Source organism: Moschus berezovskii, chromosome X (genome assembly GCF_049115385.1).
Source record: "Moschus berezovskii isolate FMDL1 chromosome X, NW_MosBer_1.0, whole genome shotgun sequence".
In the NCBI taxonomy this organism is placed as follows: domain Eukaryota; kingdom Metazoa; phylum Chordata; class Mammalia; order Artiodactyla; family Moschidae; genus Moschus; species Moschus berezovskii.
This window is the reverse complement of record NC_142488.1, coordinates 6,572,119-6,589,105: the sequence shown is the minus strand read 5'-3', so window position 1 is coordinate 6,589,105 and position 16,987 is coordinate 6,572,119. Positions and strand designations below refer to the sequence as shown.

Below are 16,987 nucleotides of genomic sequence, written 5' to 3'. Positions count from 1 at the left end.
TTTTTACTTAGGATTACAAAAAAAAAACCCAAAAACGCTGTATCAAATAAGTCCCCTACATATAAACCTTCGAGCCGCAATCTTTGAAAGATGCGAACATGCGCTCGAGTGTCCAGCCACATCAGTTAGTTTACACGTTTGGCATACATTGTCACAGGCGAGCATCCTCTACAAAAGGCTGCGCTTTACTGTACGGTTACCATATTCTCACTGTTGTCGCTGTTCAGTCGCTCGGTCGTGTCCGACTCTTTGCAATCCCATGGACTGCAGCACACCAGGCCTCCCTGTCCATCACCAACTCCTGGAGTCCACCCAAACCCATGTCCATTGAGTTGGTGATGCCATCCAACCGTCTCATTCTCTGTCATCCCCTTCTCCTCCTGCCCTCAATCTTTCCCAGCATCAGGGTCTTTTCCACTGAGTCCGTTCTTTGCATTAGGTGACCAAAGTACTGGAGTTTCAGCTTCAGCATCAGTCTTTCCAGTGAATATTCAGGGTTGATTTCCTTTAGGCAGGATTGTATAGAGTACAGTAATACAGTATCTTTATTTCAAGCCCAGGATGTCTGGAAGCGCATATAAAACCAGTGGCGATAGAGCTGGTAGTACTGTACTTTTCAAGGTGCTGTACTATAAGATTACAAACTTTTGTATTTATTTTCTGTGCTTGTTTTTTGTGTATTAAATATTTGTGTGAAAAGTAGGGCTTCCCTGGTAGCTCAACAGTAAAGAATCAGCCTGCAATGTGGAAGACCCAAGTTTGATTCCTGGGTTGGGAAGATCCCCTGGAGAAGGAAATGGCAATGCACTCCAGTATTCTTGCCCGGAGAATCCCATGGACAGAGGAGCCTGGGGGGCTACAGTCCTTGGGGTTGTAAAGAGTCAGACTCGACTGAGCGACTAACACTTTGACTTTCATTACAAACTCATTCCAATATACAGCTGATTGTGTTAGGCTGTTGGAGTTACGAACTCGTTGCATCCTTCTTTTCTCAGGACCACCCCTCCTCTGTAGCATAAATGTTTCATCACACTTTCTTAACTCTCCTGAAATAAAATTCACACCCCACTTCGATCCCTGGGTTGGGAAGATCCACTGGAGAAGGGATAGGCTACCCACTCCAGTCTTCTTGGGCTTCCCTGGTGGCTCAGCTGGTAAAGAATCCACCTGCAATGCAGGAGACCTGGGTTCGATTCCTGGGTTGGGAAGATCCCCTGGAGAAGGGAAAGGCTACCCACTCCAGTCTTCTGCCCTGGAGAATTCCATGAACTGTACAGTCCACGGGGTCGCAAAGAGTCGGACACAACTGAGCGACTTCGCTTTCGACTTTTCGAGCAACTTTCACTTTCACAGATATTGTTATCAGCTTTATAGGAAACAATGCCCATTGCAATTTAAAGCAGAAAGCAAGATACTATAATCTGTTATGATTTTGTTTTTAAACATGTAAATATTTGGGCACAGCGACAATAGCATGCAGAATGAGGTTGTATGCTTGTTCCTGTTTCTAAAGAACAACTTAGATACAGGAGGAGTAAGATGCTGTTAAATGAATAATGATACTTCTGAAAAACACTGACATTCTGAAATCAGATGAGTTTGGTGCCTCGTTATAAATCTACCGTAAATACATGATAGCAGGAGCAGCTGATACACGAGTTATCCACTCACAACTCAGATAACAAGGGGCGTTGTCAAAAATGGAGAGATTTTTCTTAAGCACTGCACAAGGACGCCCAGGGACAGTCTCAGCAAAAGAAAGTAAAATGTTTCTTCGAACCACCTGCAGGCTGCGGGCCTGCAATCCTCAGTACAGAGCAGAACCACAAACAGCAAGCCTTGGGTATCTACGTATCATAAAGCCAGCTGTGGGTTTTGGAGACTCATACACAAGTGGACCCTATGGGTCATTCAGAAGTCGTATGAGTCTGAGGCCCGTGTCTGTGGAGCATCTCAGTGGCTGTGGAATTCCCCTAAGACCTGTGGCAACTAAACCATGACATGCTGCGTGCTAAGTCGCTTCACTCGTGTCCGACTCTTTGCGACCCCGTGGAGTGTGGACCGCCAGGCTCCTCTGTCCATGGGGACTCTCCAGGCAAGAATACGTGAGTGGGTTGCCATGCCCTTCTCCAAAAGCATGACCCCTACCCTCCAAATTTCACCCCCACCTTGGGAAGCAGTGGTCTCCCACATGAAAACCCCTGATTCTCTTTCTACCCATTTCTAGCCTTTCTGACCATCACCTTTGAGCTCTAGAATGCTGCTTCTTTTTCTGATCTTTCTGTTTATCTGTATCTTTTTGAAACACAATCTGTTCATATTCTTCACTTTTTCTTCCTCTCATTAAGTCCTTCATCCACCCCTGCGTTTACCTTTGTATGGATAATCAATGACATTTTCCAAGGGACTCTGTTTTTAGTAACACACACAGGTACATTTCCTCAGCAAGAAATACAGGTGATTTTTTTTTAAAGATTTTTTTTTCATGTAGACCATTTTTTAAACTCTTTGTTGAATCTGTTACAATAGCATCTGTTTTCCATTTGGGTTTTTTGGCCATGGCGAATGTGGGATCTCAGCTCCTGACCAGGGATTGAACCCACAAGCCTTGCAGTAGAGGGCAAAATCTTAACCACTGCCCCTCCAGGGAAGTCCCTATAGGTTATATTTTTATTATCCAGGTTAATACGAATGAACTCTGGGAGATGGTAAAGGACAGGGAGGCCTGCCATGCTGCAGTCCATGGGGTCGCAAAGAGTCGGACACGAGTGTGAGCGACTCATCGACAAAACAAATTTAGTGGGAAATGTTTTGTGAGAATTCAAGGAAATTCAGCTGAAGGAAACTTAGATATAAACTGTTAGGCTGATCTATTTCACTTATTTAATGTGAAACGGCGTTAAACAAAGATAACACGTTTCAAATCTTAAGTGTCACAATACACAAGTGAATACTTCGATATGTCAGAATGGCCAGAACATTCAATCATCACATTAGAGAAGTTAAATGCAATTGAAAGCACTGGCATTTCGCGTTCCCCTTGCAGAAGGCACTCTGCACCTCCGATTAATGAACGTGTTCTCCTTCATCCAAGAAACAGGCTGTTGCTGTTATGACTGGCCTGGGGGTGTCACTTCTGGGGGGGATGGAAATTCGATAATAAGCTCTGATGGTATCGATGCTATACTGGGTAGCTCGAAGCCTGGGTTTCAAAAGCTCCTATTCAGGGGCAGTCGTGGCCACGGATAACATTTCAGGGCGGAAGGAACTCATGTGTGTCCCCACTGATGTGGTGTTGACAAGACGTCTCAGCTTCTCCGGACCCTCGAATGAGCCCTCACAGAAGGCTTGGAATGAAGGCAAATGCCTCCAGCATTTAAACTTTATTAGGAATGCTTATCTGCATGATGACAGATGCCGCCTGGGGCTCTCGTAGCCCAAACTGTCGCTCTACCGTGAGCTTTGCTGCTGCTGCTGCTGCTAAGTCACTTCAGTCGTGTCCGACTCTGTGCGACCCCATAGACGAAGCCCACCAGGCTCCCCTGTCCCTGGGATTCTCCAGGCAAGAACACTGGAGTGGGTTGCCATTTCATTCTCCAATGTGTGAAAGTGAAAAATGAAAGTGAAGTTGCTCAGTCGTGTCCGACCCTTAGCGACCCCACGGACTGCAGCCTACCAGGCTCCTCCGTCCATGGGATTTTCTAGGCAAGAGTACTGGAGCTTTAGAGACAGCAGTTTCAACGTAAATTGGTTCATTTCGGTGTACGTTTATTAAGAGCTTTCCATGCGCAAAGTTCCCGGAAATGCATAAGTAGACATAAAAGGATCGTGCGTTTTGTAGTTTATGAGGTGCTATTTGGTTATTACCCATCAAAGGATTTTCCCTCCTCAGGATCAAAGAAATGAGTCCTTTCTAGAGTGAGCTGGTCACTATTACTCAGTGGCTCTGTCGTGTTCCGGCTCCCTGCGACCCCATGGACTGCAGCACGCCAGGCTTCCCTGTCCTTCACCAACTCTCGAAGTTTGCTCAAACTCATGTCCATGGAGTCGGTGATGCCATCGAACCATCTCATCCTCTGTCATCCCCTTCTCCTCCTCCCTTCGATCTTTCCCAGCATCAGGGTCTTTTCTAATGAGTCAGCTCACCTCAGCTCACCAAGTCTTCTTGACTGATAGCATCCGCTGAATGACCGTTTCTTTTCCTTTAGCCAAGACATTCCATGGGATCCCATGATCAAACTGATGTGGGGGACCTCCCTGGCAGTCCAGTGGCTAACACCCCAAGCTCCCAATGCACGTGGCCTGGGTTCGATCCCTACACTAGACCCCATGTGTAGCAACTTAACACCCTGCAGGCTACAGCAAAGACCTCACAAAGCCAAATGAATAAATACATGTTAGCTTCCCTGGTTGGAGAAGGAAATGGCAACCCACTCCAGTGTTCTTGCCTGGAGAATCCCAGGGACGGGAGAGCCTGGTGGGCTGCCGTCTGTGGGGTCGCACAGAGTCGGACACGACTGAAGTGACTTAGCAGCAGCGGCAGCAGCTTCCCTGGTGGCTCAGATGGTAAAGCGTCTGCCTGCGATGCAGGAGACCCAGGTTAAAAACATTGTGCTCTTGTCTTTAGGACTGCCAACTGAAAACCAGCCCTTGTCGTCTGCTTCTTTTAGGATGAGGTCCCTGGCCACTGCAGTCACCTCCATGCCCCGCTGAAAGGAGTTCAGGGTGGAGGTCAGGAACTGAGCCATCTGAGGTCTGGAAAGACTGGCAGACCAGGTCTGCAGATAGTTAGATATTTTCAGGAAAACATTTTTTCTTTTTTTAAACATGTTGGGGACTGGGCCGGGATACCTAGTTTCTTTTTTTTTTTTTTAATTTTTGTCCTGTTAAGTATTTGTTTTTATTAATACTTTTAAAATGCATTTATTTTTAATTGATTGATGATGGCTTTACAATATTGGTTTGGTTTCAGTCATACATCAACATGAATTAACCAGAGGTGTACATATGTCCCCTCCCTCTTGAATGTCCCTCCCACCTCCCGCCCATTCCCACCCCTCTAGGGTGGGAATTATTACAGATTATTATAGAGAATTAGTGGAGACGGGAAGGGAAACCCACTCTAGCATTCCTGGCTGGAGAATCCCAGGGACAGAGGAGCCTGGAGGGCTACAGTCCACAGGGTCGCAGAGAGTCAGACACGACTGGAGCGACTTAGGACGCACAGAGAATTAGAACTCTAATTAGAATTATTACAGAGCCCAGTTTGAGTTCCTGAGTCAGAGAGCAAAGTCCCATTGGCTCTCTATTCACATATCTTAGTGTACATGCATCCATTCTACTCTATTTATCGCACCCTCTCCCTCTTGAGGAAGTGGAAACCCACTCCAGGATTCTTGACTGGAGAATCCCACGGACAGAAGAGCCTGGAGGGCTGCAGTCCACGGGGTCACAAAGAGTCGGACACGACTGAGCGACTAACAGTTTCCCTTTACCTGCCTCTTTGTCCGTAAGTCTGTTTTCGATGTCTGCGTCCCCACTGCCGCTCGGTGAACAGATCTTTCAGTGGCTACCTAGTTTCTATAATGAAGCTTTGTTCCTGGTATTTATTGATTTCTTTTGACCGTGTGGCATATGGGACCTTAGTTTCCCAACCAGGGACAGAAGGCATGTCCCCTGCTGCGCAAGTGCAGAGTCTTCACCACTGTACCACCAGGGAAGTCCGAAGGAAAAGGCTTAACGTGCCCAGTCGTCTCAGCTCTAGAAAGGCCCTAAACTCACTGGCGGAGTTAGCAGCTCCTTGTGGCTACCAGCAACCCTCTGTGACCGGCCACCACCTTCTGCCAAACGTGTGCGCTTCATTACACAAATCCCCCTTCACCAAAACCACATTCTGCCAAGATACACAGTGACCTCCGCCTGCCCTCTCGGGAGCAGCTCCTCAGAGCTACCTGAGAGGCTGTATCCCAGGCCACAGTCCTCATTTTGCTCCAATAAAACCTAACTCACAACTCTCACACTGTGCGTTTTTTTTTTCCAGTCGACGCATGTATTCTCCTTCGTTCATAAATCCAGTTTAGTGGAAAGGTGCGTTCAATTCACCCAAAGCCAGCCTCATCCTCTTTACCTACTCAATTTCCATGATCCTCTCTGACACCCGAGGAAGGAACCGTGAACACAAGGAATCTTAGAACAAAGTGAAATCCCTTGTCCCCGTGAAGCTCCCTCTGTTGCTAATTGCCATTACTGTCATATCTGCCTGTGCTTTTTCTCCCGTTTTCAACTTTGCGGCTCTTCTGCTTTTTTTTTTTTTTTAAATTCTTAAGTCTCTACCGAGTTGACATCTTCCTGGAGCCATCAGATTGGCTTCTGTCTCACTTCTTCAGGCGTTTGACTCCTGAACCATTTTAACACTAGCCTAACCCCAAAGATTTATTCATGAGGGGACTAGAGGACCCACAGGTAACAACTAAGTCGAAAGCATTTCCCATTTTTTTTTTTTCCCCTCTATTGAGCAAACAATTGAGTAAGAGCAACCTTCAAAGCCAAGTAAATGTTTCCAAAATAAATGCTCGCTGTGCCAGAAAATATGTGCGAAGGTATTTCAATAGCTGTAATAAAGCAAATATTCACATAACGGGCAAACAACACATCAGAAAAATTTTTGCATTCCTTCTCTGGGCACCTGTGGCTACTCAAGCTTCATGTCTGACCTGTCCAAAGACTCAGGAGATACTGTGGGAAAGTATTTGTTCATGCCTTCCTACAGCACACAGTGAAGGCAGTAAAAAGTCTTTCGTCTGCCAAGAGGATTTTTGTAGCGAACACACACCCAGTTCAAATTATGTGCAGGTCCTTCCAATTCAGTCCTCCCGGCGGCAATCTGACAGAAAAGGACCGAAAAAGAACTAAAACTTGGCACCACTGAAAAGCAATTACAGCAGGTCTCGATTTGACGGTGAAGCGCCCCGGGTGGAAACATTCCCACCGAAGTTCCCTCATCAGGACTCGGCGCTGTGCTTTCTTGGCAGTTAGCACCAGCACACAGTCAGTCCGGTGAACGCAGCAGCGGAGAATTCCTCCTTCTGTGGGACAAGAAATTCTATCAAAGTCTAGTCAGGGAAACCCAAACTGGCGAAACTGATGTGAAAAAGGTGAATTTGCTGTCTAAACGCTGACAAAATTTAGCAAAAAATAAATGTCCTCCCCACAGCACCTATTTTAATATATATTATGGGGCAAAAACCTATCTCCAGAAATACTTAAAATTGTAATGTTTTAATATATGTTGATACTTTAACATATACTAATTTTAATGCTGCAGACCTTGCTGTGGCTCAGTGGGTAGGGAATCTGCCTACAGTACAGGAGATGCAGGCAGACATGAGTTCAATCACTGGATCAGGAAGATCCCCTGGAGGAGGGCATGGCAACCCACTCCAGTATTCTTGCCTAAAGAATCCCACGGACAGAGGAACCTGGCGGGCTATAATTCATGGGGTCGCAGAGAATCAGACACAACTGAGCAACTGAGCCCGCCTTGAGAACACACATTAATTTTAATATATATTCACTTTAATATTTTATATAGATATTATAGTTTAATATATATTGATATTATATTGCAAAGATATATCTCTAGAAACACTTAAAATTCAACCTTATCTGGTCTACTTTCTTCTTGAAACTTATACTTAAAATTCCCTACACTCAATAATGGAAATGCTGAAAATTCTACTTGAATAAAAACCTGAATTATAAGTCTATAATTCCACCCACAGTTTCTATATGAGAAAGTTTAAAAATTACATAACAATTATATGATCTGCTTCAGGAGTTCTTAAGCAGAGGCGAGTTTGTTTGTCCATGCTTCTGTTACCTAGAAAGGGACCGTTTGCAGTATTTGGAGATATTTCTGGTTGTCAGAACTGGGAGGAACCTCTGGATCTAGTGGGCAGGGGCCAGGGAAACTGCTAAATGGTCTGTAATTCAGAGAGCGGACCCACTACAGACACACAGCCAAAGAAATCGAGAAGCAGATTGCAGTGAACAAACGCATGGATACCGAGGTGGGGAGGGCTGCTGATAGGGTGAAACGGGAGATGGGACTGACATACACACGCTATTGATGCCATGTGTTAAAAACAGAGCCCCGGTCCAGGAAGATCCCCTGGAGGAGGAAATGGCAACTCCCTTCAGAATTCCTGCCTGGGAAATCCACGGACCTGGTGGGCTGCAGTCCATGGGGTTGCAGACTCAGACACACACACATAAAATAGGTAACTATGAGAACCCACTGTGTAGCTCGGGGGCCTCTACTCAGTGCCCTGGGGTGACCTCAGTGGGAAGGAAATCCAAAAAAAGAGAGCGGATATGTGTGTACAAATAGCTGATTCACTCCGCTGTACAGCAGAAACTAACAGAACACTGTAAAGCAACTAAAATCCGATAAAAAAATAAATAAAAAACCACAATTATCTAGCCCAAATGACCATAATGCTAAAGGTGAGAAACCACGGTTTACTTTCAGCATTTATCCTTTCTCAATAAATAAGGTCTAAAACATGAGAAAATATATTCTTTAAATATTATGTATTCTGAGGGTCTGTACAGAAATACAAGCAAACTAGACACGGAATAGGAAATAGTCTTCTGGACAGTAAAATTCTTTAAATCCCCTTTCCCAAATTATGATTTCCTAGTTTCCTAAAGGAGCACTTAGGAAGTTCTTACTCCAAAAACATCTCAGTTTGATGAATTTTCCAGAAAAAAAAAAGATTCAAACCTTAAGTGAAATGAAATCAGAAACATTCAACCTCTGTTCAGTTTCTTTTAATAAGCCACAAGGACAAGATTAAAAGTGAAGTGAACAAAACAAACGGGTAAGCACTCATTCTGCCTTCTAGATATCAGGGTCCTTGTCAAAGGAAGGAACTGCTGCTTCTCATCTCCACAACTCTCACAGCATGATTTCATCACAAAAATCTAATCTGCTGGCTGAGCATCCTTTAAAAATTAAAGTGCTAAAACTGAGGACCACCTTAGCTCAGTTGGTAAAGAATCCACCTCCAACGCAGGAGACCCCGTTTCCACCCCTGGGTCTAGAAGATCCGCTGGAGAAGGGATAGGCTACCCACTCCAGCATTCGTGGGCTTCCCCGGTGGCTCAGCTGGTAAAGAATCCACCGGCAATGTGGGAGACCTGGGTTTGATCCCTGGGGTGCGAAGATGCCCTGGAGAAGGGAAAAAGCTACCCACTCCAGTATCACTCCAGTATTCTCGCCTGGAGAATTCCATGGAGTGTACAGTTCGTGGGGGTCGCAAAAAGTCGGACACGACTGAGTGCCTTTCACTTTCACTTTGTCAAATCGCCAGCAGCTATGGGAACGCGCCAAACACTATGGTCTGCGAGCGAATACGATGAAAAGAACACAGCATCACTTCTGTGTCACCCTTCCGGCAAAGACGGGCAGCCCGCACAGGTTCACGAGGAAATCCCAGGTAAACTCTGGGGCATTCCACACAACGACTGGCTTGTAAACGTCTACTGTGCCAAGATGAGGAACGTCAAAGCGGGCTTCCCTGCTGGTCCAGTGGTTGGCAGTCTGCCTTGTAATGCAGGGGACGCTGGTTCCATCCCTGGTCTGGGAAGATCCCACATGCCTCGGGGCTACTAAGGCCATGCTGAGCCACAACTGAGGCCCGCACTCTAGGGCCTGAGAAACGCAACCGCGGAAACCTGTGCTCCACAAGAAGGGAAGCCTCTGCCATCAGAAGCCTGCTCACCACAACCAGAGGATAGACCCTACTCGCTGAAACTAGAGGGAGCCTGTGCACGCCACCCAAGACCCAGCCAAAAATAAAACAGTAAATAAGTAAAAAAAAAAAAAAAAAAAGATCCGGCCCTAACAAGGCTCAGTGGATACTTGTCTCGTGTTCTGTTCAATCGCTCAGTCATGTCCTACTCTTTATGATCCCATGGACTGCAGCACGCCCGGCTCCTCTCTGTCCATGGGATTCTCCAGGCAAGAATACTGGAGTGTGTTGCCATGCCCTCCTCCAGGGGATTTTCCCAACCCAGGGATCAAGACCCAGGTCTCCTGCATTGCAGGCTGATTCTTTTCCTGCTGAGCCACCAGGGAACCGTGAGTTCTATATATTGAGGCAGGTCTGAAAAAAAAGAGAAGAAGATTAAATGGAGAAAAAAAAATGAAAAAAGGGAGATAAAATGAGGGCCTCCGCCCAGTTCTCGGAAACTCAGCTCCCGTCACTGTGGTCGGGCAGGCCAAGTCAGATCTGCATTTGAATCTCAGCACGGGAGGCTGAAAACAGACAAGCATTCTTTTTTCTCTTGAAGTGGAAATTCAAGCCGGTAACAATATTCCCACTTTGGTCTTGCCAAAGGGACAGACTCCAAGGCTTCAGGCGTAGGATTAAGTTCCTCAGTCCTCTGAGGTGCTACAGAGAGAAGCACTTGCCAAGACATTGAGTCTTCCAGCAGATTGGAGAAAAGCCCTAATGCCTGACACACAGGGGAAATGGAGCGACTCCCTGAGAACCACAGGAGCACCAAGGCGCCCTCTCCAGCATCTTCCTCTAGAGACCAGCAATTTACCGACGTTGAGCGTGACTCCCTAACACTTTTGACTTGTCAATTTTGTAACAATCATAATAAATGAATCCCAGAAAGCTGAAACAGTATTTTACCATCTGGATTCCTTTTTTAAAATATATACCGATGTTCTAAGTTCAAACTATATATATATTTTTTTCAAAGTATAAACAGTTAATTTGAAAAGAGCCTGATGCTGGGGAAGATTGAAGGCGGGAGGAGAAGGGGACGACAGAGGAGGAGATGGGTGGATGGCATCACCGACTCGATGGACAGGAGTTTGAGTAAACTCCGCGAGTCAGAGATGGACAGGGAAGCCTGGCGCGCTGCAGTCCGTGGGGTCACAAAGAGTCGGACACGACTGAGCGACTGAACTGCACTGAAACATTTAATAAATGGAGACAAGCAACATTATAGAAAATCAAAACTCCATCTAACCATCACATTTTTGACAATCACACTATTCCTTTTTTTTTTTTCCGGAGAAACTTGCTCTTTACTTTTATTATAAATTTTTTCTTTTCTATTGGGGTATATAGCCAATTAACAATTTTGTGAGTGTTTCAAGCTGAATACAGAGAAGTGACTCAGCCATACATATACATATATCCTTTTTTAATAAAGAACTGAGATCAGCTGCTAGTGTAATTTCCACAAACAAACGTGCCTGTTACCACAGTAAGAAAAATAACGTTATTTAATTAAGTTAAGAAGCCCGGTATTAAACTACCAGAGGGTAGGGCAAAGCCTAGCTATCTAAGCAGAGATGGGTCTTTTATACTGTGACACAGCGCCCCCTGCAGGAACAAGGAATGTTCTCTATTTCAGAGGCTACATTTTCAGCCAGATCAATTTCCCGTGTCACATTTGGTTTGGTTACGTAGTAAAGTATCAGGTAGTTAAAAGTCGGCTAGGAGATTTCATTTTGAAATCATACTTTGTTTGGAACATTCGTTCAGATTACAGACAATGGGCAAAAATAAATCTTTAGTTTCTTCTCCAAAAGAAAATATTAAACCACATGATAAAAAAATTTCCACAAAGGGGAGCTGTCTGCCAACCATATATAAAAGACAGACATAAATCTACTTTAAAGCAATAAAAAATACAAACTAAAGTTCACCACCACATGCCACGTCTCTTCATTTTGCAATGATGAAATGAATCCCAGTCAGAGAATAAATTAAAATACATCATAGTGTATTCATCATAGCGTATTTCTGCATATTTGCTTATGCTTTAAAATGTCAGTTTGAAAAGAAAGTGAAAATGTTAGTCGCTCAGTCGTATCCCACTCTTTGCGACCCTATGGACTGTAGCCCACCAGGCTCCTCTGTCCATGGGAGTCTCCAGGCAAGAATACTGGAGTGAGTTGCCATTTCCTCCTGCAGGGGATCTTCCCAACCCAGGGATCGCACCCTGGGTTGCAGGCAGATTCTTAACTATCTGAGCCACCAGGATATCGGTTTCTCTAAAGTTACAGGTTTACCCCAACATTCTATTGATGGTACATAAAATAATTCCACAAATCTAGTGTACTCTGAGTAAGCATAATTCAATTCCGAAGGGGGGGGGATAAGAAATTAAGAATTAAAATGTCAAGATATTAAATTTAAACATAGATATTTTGTCTATCCAGTTGATAATTAAAAAAAAAAATAGATGAGTATCCGAAAGACTTCTATCAACATGGGTGGAAGGGAGGGAGAAGACCCAGGAAGGATGGTCCATGGGGAAGGCTGAACAGACTGCGCTCTGGCCCAGCCTGAGGGAATCGGGGAGGCAACTGGAGAGCAGGGAGCCTTTGAGAGTCGTCTGTCTCCTGCTTCACGCTGGCTGCATGGCAGGGCTGTGCCTCCCCCAACCACAAGTGCTCTTTAGATGCGGGTCACCCCAGCAGAGACAAAGCCTTGGGCAGAGGGACGCCCTGCAGCTGAAGCAACTCCTAACTGACCGAGTCCCTGGACCTAGAAAAGAAAACAAGGGTCTCAAAGGCCCTTGCTGCGTCATCGCACTTTGGGGAAAACCAAACCCAACTTTAAGTCCTGCCCTGATGCATCTACCTGGGACTTATCACCGCCGGCCCAGAAACGTCCCACCCCCTGTTCAACGACAAATGCCATCTCAAAGAAAGATTACCCAAAACGTCCTGCTTGCCTACCGTTTCCCGTATCGCTTCCACAAACCTCCCTTTGAACACGAAGCCCTCCCCATCCCTCTCGTCAGGCTGACTGTCGCCCCTCCCTGCCTGAATAAAGGTCACTTACCTCCACCGAGGTTGTCTCTCCTCCTTTTCTGCCTCGGCCCGAACTATACCTTACTCTAACCGTGCCCCACGCACCCACCCACCCACGCTGGGCACCCGGAAGGGGCAGCCCAGTCCACCTCTGTTCTCCGTCCCTGTTTAGGGATCGAGTCCGTCTCTTCTAGAACCTGGCTTCTGCTCCAGGAGGGGAATTCAGCACTAAGTCAGGAGGTGAAACCTCGGCTCCCAGCAGCACATCTCACACTACACACCCCCCATACGTCTACCGTCCGACCTCTGAACCTCAGGGGTCACCTCTGCCGGTCGCTTGGCTTCCCTGATGGAGCCACACACATCCTCCTCACCGAGGCCAGAGCCCCGACTGGTGCGTGCAGCCTTGAGGCACCTCTTCCTTGGAGAACGCAGTATCAGCCACCGTTATCAAGTGACACCAAAAAACATCAAGGGGTCCTTTTTCAGGGACAACCAGCCTAGAGGGACAGCCTGCTGATGGAACAGCCTTTTAGGATCCTTGCACAGGAAAAGCCAGACCAAGGGAGAGAGTGAAATGCCGAGGATTTTCATTCTACGGGTAAATTCAAAACATAAAAAAACGAGAAGGGCTCAGGGAGAGTAAAAAAAAAAAAAATCCAGGTGACCCTCTCGGGGAGATTGCTAACCCTGTGGCATCCCAATAAAAAAATTCGGGAGGGACTTTGCGTGCCAAGTGGATAAAAACCCCCATTGTAACGACTCTGGGTGAGCCTCCCACCAGGCAGCTGATCTTGCAAAGACTATCATGAAAGCCTCACTTCTCGCTGTAGCTCGCATCTCCCAAGTCCATTCCTTTCTTGCCCATATCATTAAACAAGGATGATCAGCATGTGTGTGTCTCCTCAGACAATTCATTTCCGAGGGTTAGACGAGAGCCCACTCTCGGGGGTCCTGGGCGACGGGGGATTCCTCTTTCTGAAACAAGACCTTCCCGCCTTGAGTCGGGCTTTCCGGGACCCAGGTCATCTTGCTGCAGGGAAAGGTGAGTTCTGAGTCCCTGTTGGAACCCTTTCCTTGACTTTTTGTTGCTTTTTGTACATAAACGGCCTGCCTCAGAGCATCCTGCCCCTCTGCCTGGCCCCTAAACTAAAGCAAGCACCTTTGTTCAGAGCCCTGTCCCCCTGGGGACGGCAGGAAGGAAGGAATTAACACACCCCCTTGCCCGAGGCTTGCCCCTGCAGGAGACACTGGCAAGACCAATGGCCGCTTTCCGCGGTTTCCTCACCTCCCCGTTTCGAGGCCTGGCGGGCTGCAGTCCATGGGGTGGCAAAGAGTTGGACACAACTGAGCGACCGAATGACAAGCCATACCCTGAAGGACAGCAGCAAATCTTCCCAGCCTCAGTTCAGTTCAGTTCAGTTGCTCAGTCGTGTCCGACTCTCCGCGACCCCATGAACTACAGCACGCCAGGCCTCCCCGTCCATCACCAACTCCCGGAGTTCACTCAAACTCATGTCCACAGAGTCGGTGATGCCATCCAGCCATCTCATCCTCTGTCGTCCCCGTCTCCTCCCACCCTCAACCTTTCCCAGCATCAGAGTCTTTCCCAGCCTCAGGGCTCCTTAGTTCTCAGTCATTGATTTATCTTCTTCTCTGACACCGGGGTATCGTCCGGCTTCCATGTGACGCGGGGCCAGGCTTTAGCTTCTTATTCCCGAGTCTGTCTATTCTTAGATTCTGGCCCTAACACCGTGTTCCATTTCTGCTCATAGAAACGGGGTAATGGCAGAAAGACGTGCAATTCCAAGGTGTCCAGCACCAGGGGGCGCACTCTGTAAAGGATTATCTACGTGAGCCGCTGGTGCCGTTTTTTCAGAACACAGCCCAGTAGCATCTCTCCCGAATAAAACCATCTCCAAGTCCATCACGGGCTTCCTGGGGCCACTAGTAGTGAAGAACCCGCCTGCCAATGCAGGAGACGTAAGAAACTCGGGGTTCGATCCTGGGTGGGGAAGATCCCCTGGAGGAGTGCATTGCGACCCACTCCAGTATCCTTGCCTGCAGACTCCCATGGACAGAGGAGCCTCGTGGGCTACAGTCTCTGGGGTTACAGAAAGTCAGACACGTGCTCACACGCTAAGTCCATCACAGATGCTCAGAGATGCTCTTTAGTATTCAGGGTTGGCTTTGGAGAGAAAGAAAGGAACATCACCAGTGATCTCCATCAGGACAAACTGGTATCTAATATTCGACTGCTGGAAATGCTATACAATTTATAAATCACTCACATGACTACACAAGAGAAAGAAATCATTCATATGGTAAAGAAACACCACCACATTTAATTACCATTATCTCCATAGCCATCATTAAGAAAAAAAATAAAATCAATAGGCTACTAGTGTGAAAAAAAAAAAGCAGCTTTCTGAAGGTCATTCTCTGAGAGTACATCTTTTAAACGGGAAAGACGGGAAACTGCCTCTCTGCTAAGTTTTACAAGTTTTCCATTTCCTCTGCTTTTTCTCTTAGGTGGCTCATACGGCTTATAAAACCTTCGAGAAATTTGAAATATTGAGGTGTCTTCCCTGAGAAAAATGCAGCCATAGGACAGGCACGTGCAGTTTGCAGATGCTCACGACCTCCCTAAAGGCCATGCATAGATGCGGGAAGATCTCCACGGCTTTTAGAACTTGGTAGCCAGGGTGAAGCAGAACACGCGTTACGTCTGCGTTCAAAGCCTGGCTTTATGCAAAGCCGCCCCCTCAGGGACACTCTGTACGCTCTAGCATGAGTATAATTATTGTATGTAACTGTACTTTACACAGGGTTTATGGGCATCACACGAGAACACCAAGAAGGGAAACCTCTGCGCAGAGCTGGCCTACTTATTTAAAAAAAAAAAACTCAGACTAACAACAATGTTGTTGATGTTACACTTCTCACTCTGACTTTCGACAGACTGTTGCCTTTCTCCAACTCTTCTATGCTTCTTGACTGGATCAATCAATTCCCGAAACTGTTATCTATTCCTGTCTCATAAAATGAGGGAGGTGTTTGCCCCAAACTGTTATCTATTCCTGTCTCATAAAATGAGGGAGGTGTTTGCCCCAAACTGTTATCTATTCCTGTCTCATAAAATGAGTGAAGTGTTTGCCCCAAATATTTTCCCCTGTTAAAATCTGGTTTAAAAACTCTAATAACCATTCACATTGTATTCAGGCACTTGTGTGCCGGAAAATACAGAAAATTTGATTGCGCAGCCTTGATGGGCCATGTCAGGGCTATGTGTGTGTGTTAAGTCACTTCTGTTGTGCCCAGCTCTTTGCGACCCCATGGACTGTAGACCACCAGGCTCCTCTGTCCGTGGGATTTTCCAGGCAAGAATACTGGAGTGGGTAGTGATACTCTCCCCTCCAGGAAATCTTTCCAACCTAGGGATCGAACCTGGGTCTCCTGCGTTGCAGGCAGATTCTTTACCATCTGAGCCACCATGCAAGCCCATACTCCATTTATAGCTATTAAAAAAAATATTAGCTATATTTCTTGTGCTGGACAATATCTCTGTGTAGCTTATTTATACACAGTACGCTGCACTTTTTATGGCCCTCCCCTTGCCTTGCTGTATTTTTGAGAGCGGGAACAGCAGGATCGTCCTGCAGGAGGCTGAGGACATCAACCCCGGGTGTGTTCCACCACGCCCTCACCAAATTACCACACCCTCACTCTGAAACTTCTGTGGACCTCGATGGAAGGTCTCTAACCTCGATGGAAGGTCTCTAACCTTGATGGAAGTGAGATGCCTTTGCACGCTTTACTCTGTTCAGTTCAGTTCAGTCGCTCAGTCGTTTCCGACTCTACGTGACCCCACAGACGGCAGCCCAAGGATTTGCGGGTGTTCCCTAGAGAACTCTGCAAATCTACACGCACTAGGAAAGCGAGAGGGTGAGACAGAGAGACCACGTGAAAAACCATACACGGTATTAGGGCAGGAGAGAGAGACACAGTGGTTTCCCATTAATGCCAGGATCTGACAGCCTCCAGAGTCAGGAGAAGGCACTTGAGCAGTTACTGACTCTTGAGCGTTCCCTTGTTTGCCAAAGCTCATTCTGCTGAGACAGGCCATCTATACTCAAGTCC

At 46.5% G+C, this 16,987-nt stretch overlaps 1 long non-coding RNA gene across 2 annotated transcripts in view; it reads right to left on the bottom strand.

Annotated features, from left to right (window-relative positions):
- Nucleotides 1-16,987, bottom strand: part of LOC129564346 (uncharacterized) — a 193,649-nt gene that overhangs the window by 140,215 nt on the left and 36,447 nt on the right. The window lies entirely within an intron of this gene.